Here is a 9,583-nt window from a genome sequence, read left to right as displayed (position 1 = left end):
AAACCAGAGATTCCAACACAAATTCCAACTGCAGTTGCTTGATCATTCCCACCCCATCATTTTATGCAAAGCAACTTCAGATGAGATGCCAGTCCGACTGGAGGAAGAATGGGAGCTGCTTGTGTTCTGGAAATGATGAAATCTGGCTACTGAATTTATAACTGATCACTGATTGTATGGGTGATTCTGCAACACAGTGCTGATTGCTTATACTGTGCTGTATATTACTTGCCCTGAAAAACAACAGGATTTATATCAAAGCAACAAAGATAGAACTTTGGTGCCTTGCAAACATGCTTTCATGCTTCAGTATACAACATCCCTCATCAAATCATTTAAACTTTTAGACTACATGTCCTTCTTCTACTTTTAAGATGCTAATGAGGCCATTTGACCACCAAGCATAAACCTGATGCCATCAAATGTTGAGGATCATTTGGATAGGTAAATGAATACCAATTATGGAAAGAATACAGCTTCCTAAAATAAATGTCCTCCTTAGTCCCTTATATCAACTACAACTGTTTGAGAATTTAAAACCTCACACTTTAATAAGCTCCACAAGACCTTTTCAAGGTTCATTTGGTAGGCAAAAAACAAGAATTGTCATTAAAAATGTATGGGCCCATGGAGATATGGGAGAACTAAATCTCCCTAATGTTAGGCTATATTTCTGGGCATCCCATATGGAATATCTGGCAGCAAGGTCCCAGAGAAACCGAGGGCTTCAGTGGCTCCAGATTGAACAACAGGCAGCTGGCCAAATTAATCTGGCAGGTCTCCCAGACAGTATAATCCTCCAACTACTCAGCCAATACAAGTCCCAAGGAAACGGATGGGGCAGCAGCACACAAAGCAGTGTTTCCAGATGTGCAGGTGCACTTAAAGTTAAAGAAATTTGATAACAGAATCCACATTAAGAAGCATACAATACCTTGCAGACCACATGGTCCGATCACATGCAGCCTTCTTCTATAATCAAAACAGAATGGGAAGTGAAGCCCCTAGGATGAGTCACTTTTAACTATTCTTAGGCTTACTGTCGAGTGCATCATCCGAATTTATTTCATCTGTAATAGCTCAAGACGTGTAAAACCGCAAATTATTTATAGAGATTCCACATTATAGAAACCCGGAAGGGGGAGAACGAAGCGGATGAAAGATATCTCTGACAAACTCAGTTTTTATTTTGCTGTATTCACAGGAGAAATTCACCCATTAAAAATTAACTGCTAAACAGAATTCACTATTCCCTCTGAAACCACAATTTTTATCTGAAGGTGGAAAATAGGATTTACTTCTTTAAGCTCTTTGGTCTTAAAACCACTTCGCTCATACAAAACGAAAGTCATCACAGTGGACAAAGCACTCAACTTTTTTAAATCTTAGAAAAGTGTTTGACGTCCAGACAAAACACTTAATAGAATTAAAATTAAAACAACACGGCAGATGTGAGATTAAATTCTTTACATTAATTTTACTTCTCCATGGCTATATAATAAAATACATAAGCACATAACCAAATGTCTGCAACAAATACTTTAAAACTGCTCACCACCTACCTTTTTCTATTAACATACCATCTTCTAGAGCTGGGAAATTGTAGTACTGGTGGGATCATAAATGCCATTTTATATTGATTGCATTAGGGAGCTTATGTATATCTGTTTGTAGGTACATACATGCATACATAAAACCTTTTATAAATTGAAGGAATGTGTGCGGTATTTTCCCAAACTTCACAGAGATAACTGGGTAGAAAGAAATGATCCCATATTTTATCCCAAATTTGCTCATGTTTTTGAGATCGTGCCTTGAAAGGCAGTAAACTGTAATGTTATGAAAGAATTCTAAATATCATGTTTTTTTTTACCTAAGTTGTTATAGTTTAACCTACATCCTTACTGCTTGGTCTGCATTGTATTTTTACAACGAAAACTGCATTGTGATGAATATCCAACACTGGGCAAAGCCATGTAATATTTGCAGTCATTAGTTCACTTATTTGGAAGGAAATTTAAAAGACGTTAATGGCATTCTTATATTTAACATCAAAATGCCACTTTCTCATTTGTTAATAAAACAGAAATGTTGAATGCCCAAACACTTCATTTTATAAAATTCATGTTAAGTCAAGCAGAATTGTGTTTTTGCTTGTTTGTTCGTTTGTTTGTTATATACAAATAGTCCTTATGACAATTGGAAGCAGAATATCTGTTGCTAAGCAAACAGTTTAGTGCATCGAACCTGATTTTACAACCTTTTTGTCATGGTTATTAAGCAAATTACTGTGCTGCAGTGAATCATATAGTCCAGAGGTAAAATGCACATACCTTCGCTACCAGATCGGAAATGTAAGCGTGCGCGCCTCTTCTGCGCATGCGCAGAGCCCTCTGCGCATGTGCAGATGGTAAAAAACGGGATATGATGACATCCTGGTGGGTGGACGGAGCCTCCTGCCATCGGCCCTACCGGCTCGCACGAGCCGGATAAATCCAGCCGGATTTCAATGCTGATATAGTTGTTTATTTTAGTTTAGTTAGTTTAGTTTTATTTGATTTGTATTTATATTTGTATATAAAAATATTTGTATATTTTTAATATATTTGTATATTAATTATTTGGATTAAATTATGATTTTATTGTACTTGTTTCTTAACTTGTGTTCGCCGCCCTGAGTCCTTCGGGAGAATGGCGGCATATAAATACATGTAATAAATAAATAAATAAATAAATAAATATCGCCCTACTCCCGAAGGACTCAGGGCGGTGAACAGCCACAGGATAAAAAACATAAATACAAAATTTAAACTGAATAAAATCGAATTAAACAATTTGGCCGAAGACAGATTTAAAACATCCCAATAAATTAAAAACGAATTAAAATTTACGTTTTAAAAAGGGGGGGAAAGGGAAACAGTTAGGCCAGGCCAGCCTGATGGAATAAAAAGAGAGTGCGGCAGAAGGTGCGTAGATCCGGGATCCTCCGTATCTCCGGGGGGAGCTCATTCCAGATAGTAGGCAAATAGTGTAGTTACAGGTGTCAATAACATTATAGTACATTAAAAAACACCACAATAAAAGTAATTGTAAAACAGCCTTGGAAGTTGTCTATGGAGATTGTCAGTAATCCAGGTCATGGTTGTACCAAAGGTGCTTCTCATTGAAGAGCTGAAGAAACTTCTTGAATGAGAAGCGAAACGTCTTCAAAGAAAAACCAGAAAATCCAATTGCCTCTTCAAAAAGCACCATTGGGACAGCCTTGGAAATTATTTTTAAATATTTCCAAGATTACACAGGAACCAAGAGAACTGTACAATAAGTGCCAAGTGAGTTTCTCCATTGTGGGCACTCCACAAAATATCACCTGGGGTCCATTAAGGAAATGTTTTAATTGTTCCTTAGTTTTATATTCTTTAAAAATAAATCCACGTTTGAAACTGCCATAAGCAATTTTTATTATGTCTGAAAATGCAATAAATTTTACTTTGTAAACTCATATGCTTCTCTAGTGCAAAATAACCCAGCACAGATTTCCATACTTTGTTTTAACATATAAGAGTCAAATCAGATTGCAGAAAGTTATTTAGATAGCAAATACCTACGATTCCTAAATCCTTTTAATCTAAGAAAGAAGCAATCTAACAATTTCATGTTTTGCTTTTAAACTAACAGAGCTAATTAAACTCTTAACATAGAAATGACTCTTGCTACAAATCAGCGTTGTAAAGATAGTTCTTTGTCTGTAGGTGGCATTAACAATCTCTAAAGATGAGCAACTCTCTCTTAAAGCTTTCATTCTTATTATAAGCTATTGGAGCGGGGAGGGGGGGTGTTAGTGAAGTAGGCCTTAAATATTTTTAGAAATATGGCCAAACATCTCAGTGTATTTGGAAAAAAACAAATGCATTTTGAAAATATGTCGAACTGTTCGGATTGTCAGCATACCTAGTAAGAAATCTCTGCTAACTGAATCCATAATTCAGATTTGAAATAGAAAATACATTGCAGGATCCAATGTGGGTCGGTCACCATGACCAGAGGTTTAGTCTCCCGAGTTGCCTGGGACATGTGTATTTGCCTTCATTCGTGAGAAAATACATTGTTAAATGCCGGGTTTGGTTTTTTCAGCAGAATCAGTTTTATTTTTACAATGTAGTTGAACTTCATGGCCTAAATGTTCTTTCCAGCTCTATTTATTTTATGATTCTAAAAAAGTCAAATTCCCCCACTTTTTTTATAGATGTGCTATGCAATATTCTATATTGGCAAAGAACTGGGCTTGATTAATAGGGGCTGACCCACTGGCTTCATACTCAAGTACCCCATCATCAATCTAAATTAGTACATCAATCTAAATATATAGGAGAAAAACTGGCAGAAATGGGAAGAGAAGTTAAATGAGATGTTAGTTTAGAATCACTAGGTAGTCACAAAAGAATGAATTTCAAATCACCACCCCCGAATGCCAGTTGACCTTTATCTAATTTTGCCCAGATTGCAGACAGTTAGACTGAGAAGATTCCTGTGAATAGGATTTAGCAATAAATCAGTAAATTAGAACTTTCACATATGGACGTGTTTTTCTGCACCTGACACAGTTGGTCGCTACATTATGATCAGTGAATTTCAACTTTGCAGTGTAAGAATTAAGCACCTTAAAGTTTTAATTATCAAAATGAAAAAGAAACTTACAATTTTTAGCTAAATCAAAAACACATTGTACAGAAGAATATGCCCCCCCCCTCCACATTTTATTGGAGTAACACAACCAAATTAAGCAGGCTCTATTGAGTAAGCCCTAAGGCTCAGTCTTGAAATAAATGCCAATCTGAAAAACAATGCATCTGGAGTCCAGAGCTTAATAATCAAATCAAAATATCTGTCATTGAGTGACTATGTCATACACTTCGATTTACTGATGTTACATATAATCAAAGATAATTGATAATAAGAGAACAATATCATTACATTATTAAAAGACAGATTTCCCTAAGCCTTCTTATGGTGTGGTCATTCATCAAATAAGTGTGTTTTTAAATATACTACATAAAAATCTCCATGACAACCTATTCTGCAGATAATACAATATTTAATGCAGAATGTGGTTATGCTGTAGAAAAATGAGAGAATTAATTTAGAATGCACTTCTAGGTAAGCACCTTATTACAACAATGTTTTACAAATAATTATAATTTCAATATAAAATAAAGAGAGCCATAGATATGGCATCTTAACTGAAATCAATTTCTCGTCTTGCTTGTATACATTCACAGCTGCCAAATGTAATAGCTGAATGAGTGTTGCTTACCTGGAGGCACTATTTCTTAAAACTAGATTCTGAGAATAGCGAGTGATACACATTAATGAATTTCCTAATATAATTTATCTATTTTCCTTTTGGTGCCTTCTTGTCTTCCTTTAGGAAATATAGCTAGTAGACTTTCTTATGCAGTTGGCTGGGCATTGTGAGAAGAGACTAATGGACTAGATGAGCCAGGGCTCTAATCCAGAAGAGCAGATAAGAATTGCAGAAAGAAGAAATCTAGAAATTGTACAAAGTCTTACAGTTTTATTATCAAATAAATTCATTTTGCATGAATCATATGTGAGGTTATTTGGGTCTTCTCTATCTACACAAAGCTTTTCTTTTCTTTATAAAACAAAGAAAAGACCTTTTATAAAACAAAGGCCTGAAACTCGTTCACAGAGAGAGACAAGAAATTTTTATTGAGAAAAGCAAAGCCAACATAAGTTTTTGAGACACATGTTCCTAGTCTCCTGCTAAGTATATGCATTTCCTTTAGTCAACTACCATGTTTCCCCGAAAATAAGAACCGGTCTTATATTTTTTTGAACCCTGAAATAAACACATGGCCTTATTGCTATGCTCTCAAAAGCCCGATTGGGCTTATTATCAGGGGATGTCTTATTTTGGGGGAAACAGGGTAGTGAAAATTGACAATGAAGTATCAAAATGATAGATAGCTTCTTCAACTATCAAATCAGGAGTGTGTTTATAACTACAAAGATCAGAATAGGGCAAGCCATAATATTCTCTATGACATGCTATGGAAATAAAAGTTGGATTTGATAGAAGTAGGATAGGAAAAATGTTGATGGCTTTGAATTTCAATGTTGGAGAAGACTTCTGAGAATATCATAATCAACCAAGAAAACAAACTAATAGACCATTGAAGAAATCAACCAATAGTACACATTTAGGACATAAATAACCATTCTACTTCAAGCATAATATGTAAAGACCTAATTCTCCAGAGAAAGCTTTAATGCTGGGAAAGGTGGAAGGAAAGAGAAGAAAAAAATGATTTAGTAACAGTGGCGAGCAGTAAACATTGGAAGACTTAAAAAACAGAGATAGATTGGCATGGAGAAAATCTACATGTTGCTAAGAGTCAACATCCATATATTAACATAGATATGTTAATATAATATTAACTGAGTTAGAGCAGGCATCTGCTCCATAGGTGGCTCTTAAGTGCCAACTAACAAACTAATCTTAATATTTTTGCCTAGAAGCTAAGGTCATAATCTAATATTTTTGGATTTCATGCATATAGCCATATGTATAATAATTTGAACAATGATACATTTTTGTAAAACAAGATGGCAATTGCTTTAGTTCTCAAAATGTTTATTTCAGTGCAGTCCCTTAAGTTTTTATATACACATCCTCAATCATTTTTATATCATGAAGTCTCCGCTGTCCTGAACCTGGTGGAACTGTAGTGTAATTCAACTAATGTGGATCTGAAAATGTTTGTGGAGGAAACTATAACCACTCTCTGCTGACCAGATTCTCTTCCTAACAAATCAGAATTCTAAATTACTCTTCCTGAAAATCATAATTTTTTTCTCCTTTGTGATAGGGAGGAAAGAGCAAGGAGGGAGGGAGGGAGGGAGGGTGGGATGGAGATAGGAGCATGGGAATAAGTATAATACACTTAACTCTTTTTTAAAATGACAACCCTTGAAATATCAACCCTATCCTAAATTCCAGTTTATGCAGAAAAGCTGAAAACTACAAGAGAACATTACTGATTAGAGTTGAGACCTATAGCGAGTGCTGCATATTGTTTTAGCAGAATGCTGCGTGACATACAAGCAGTAGCAGGTATCTATATTTAGCACAAACAGATGTGGAATTAGAGGTAATAGCATAATATTTAGCATCTACAAAAGGAAGGAATATCCAGATGTAATTTGTTGTTGTTTAAGCTAGCAATTCTTAATATTCATGAATGTTTTCCTGAGCCGTGGTGGCGCAGTAAGTAGAATGCAGTATTGCAGGCTAACTCTGCCCACAGTCAAGAGTTCGATCCTAACCAGCTCAAGGTTGACTCAGCCTTCCATCCTTCCAAGATGTGTAAAATGAGGACACAGATAGATGGGAACAATATGTTGACACTGTAAACCGCTCAGAGAGTGCTGTAAAGCATTATGGAGTGGTATATAAGTCTAAGTGCTAAGTGCTATTGCTATTTTTTTTTTCATATTAGAAGACCACAAGTATCACTGTACCTAAAAACATTCCTGTCTTTAGGACAAAATTAGAGTTTCCTACAATGTTTTAGACTTCTAGGTTCAGTATGTGTATGAGACACATCTGGGGTGAGTTGGAATATGGAAAAAGAATGAAATAATCAGTTAGATGAAAATGAAATAGGGAGAGATAAAGTATGGGCTGTAAAAGTTTCAAGGTCAACAATTTCTGCAGAAAATGCTTTACTTTTGACAAGTTAAAATTTGTATAAAATTGTGCAATAAACAGTATTGTTTATTGCACAATACTGTTTCCAACATTCCAATAGAGATTATTTTTCCTCATGCATATAATAAAGCTCTTAGTTTCTCTTAATATATAGTGGGAGTATTATAAAATAGGTTAGTTTTTTTTTAACATTAAATAATGTACCTGAAATTCTTGAACAAGCTCTAAATATTGAAATGAATACTGTAAATAGAATCACACTTGTCTACATGAGGAAACTTTCCAGAACATTCTTTTGTTTAAAGCTGTCTGGAAAACCCTTATCTATATGAAGAAAGTTGATACATAAGTTTTCTGATCCTTGTAATATATGAACTTTCACGTCTTCTACATGGTGGAAAAAAGAATCTTGGTATTGAGATTTCAAAATTGCTGAGTTGTATCATCATGCTGTACAGTTAAAAGTTCCTACAGGAATTACCAAGAAAAAATATTATTGACTTTGAAAGCCACATTAGTTGCCCAAGTGGAATTCAGATTAAGAAAAAGGACATAATAAGGTTGTCTACCTCCCTTAGAACCTCTAATGGCATTCACCTCTGCATTTTGAATAGGACATTATGAATGCCTAAGCTGTAGACCAAGTTTGGGAAAAGAACCGCCTATCTTCACAGCAGCTTTATCATTAATTTATTGGAATCAAAGGAACTCCAGAAATAATTCAGACAGAGGATTTTTTAAGGAAACAGGTACCACTAAACAGTAAAAACATTTATCAAGGAATGTTGTGTTGTTTAATCTTTGTTTTACTAGGTATGCTTGCTAAAGACTTATTTCTCTGTAGATTAGGAATTATGTTTTAGATTTTTATCCAGTGATTTTATAGTTAGCATCCTTAAACCATTTTTTTTTCTTAGAATCTCCTTTTGCTGAATTGGGAGCTTTTGACTTGAGATTGTCCTCAATTTACACCCACAGTCGGGACCAGAACTTCATCTCAAATTGATGTTATCATTGTGTCCAATTTTATACCCTTTTCTGCAGTAGTGAAGCAAATCACACAATCATTAAGCAAATCTGGGTTTTCCCATTGACTTTGCTTTTCAGAAGCCTCCAGAAAGGTCACAAATTGCAGTTATGAGACTCCAGGATGCTGCAACCACCATAAATACATGCTGGTTGCCAACTAGCCAAATTTTGATCACATACCTGTAACATTGCTGCAACAGTCATAAGTCACTTTTTTCAGTTTTCCTGTAATTTCAAACAGTCTTTAAATAGATAGTTGTAAATTGAGGACTACTTATATAGCCATTTACCACCATCTTCTTATCTATCAGGAGATTTACACAACAATTTTAGGAATTTACTTTTTTCTCTGGATGTCATCTAGATGAGACTCCTTGAAGGTAAGTGGTTCAGTTAATCTTCCAAAGAAGGTTATTAGGAAGCTAATGAGTGAGGGTTAGCAATATTATTTCAGCTAGCTAATGTCAATGCACTTAACACTAGTAATTTGGACTTTGAGAGAAAGTACGGTGAAGTTAACATGGCTCTTAAGTTCCAAAAATGGAAGCCAATAACAATGGCAAACACCAAGGAACTGGTGAGAAGACTGGTACCTTGAAACCTCTCAAGTTAAGGAGAGGACAGATCACCCATAAACTTAAAAATTTAAAGAATCTGAAATAAACAGCAAAAAGCTAAATAAGATTTTGATCTTAAAAAATTACACATGAACTTTTGCAATAAGATTTTGGAATTAATAATAAAACAAATAACTTCTCATGGGAATTAGATTTTGTTTTTACAAGACACAAATAAGATAAGCAATTTCATGATTTCAAAATC

This window comes from Pituophis catenifer, unplaced genomic scaffold, assembly GCF_029215685.1.
Source record: "Pituophis catenifer annectens isolate HBS135680 unplaced genomic scaffold, rPitCat1.0.hap2 SCAF_6, whole genome shotgun sequence".
In the NCBI taxonomy this organism is placed as follows: Eukaryota; Metazoa; Chordata; class Lepidosauria; order Squamata; family Colubridae; genus Pituophis; species Pituophis catenifer.
The sequence above is the reverse complement of the archived record's forward strand: the minus strand, read 5'-3'. Positions refer to the sequence as shown.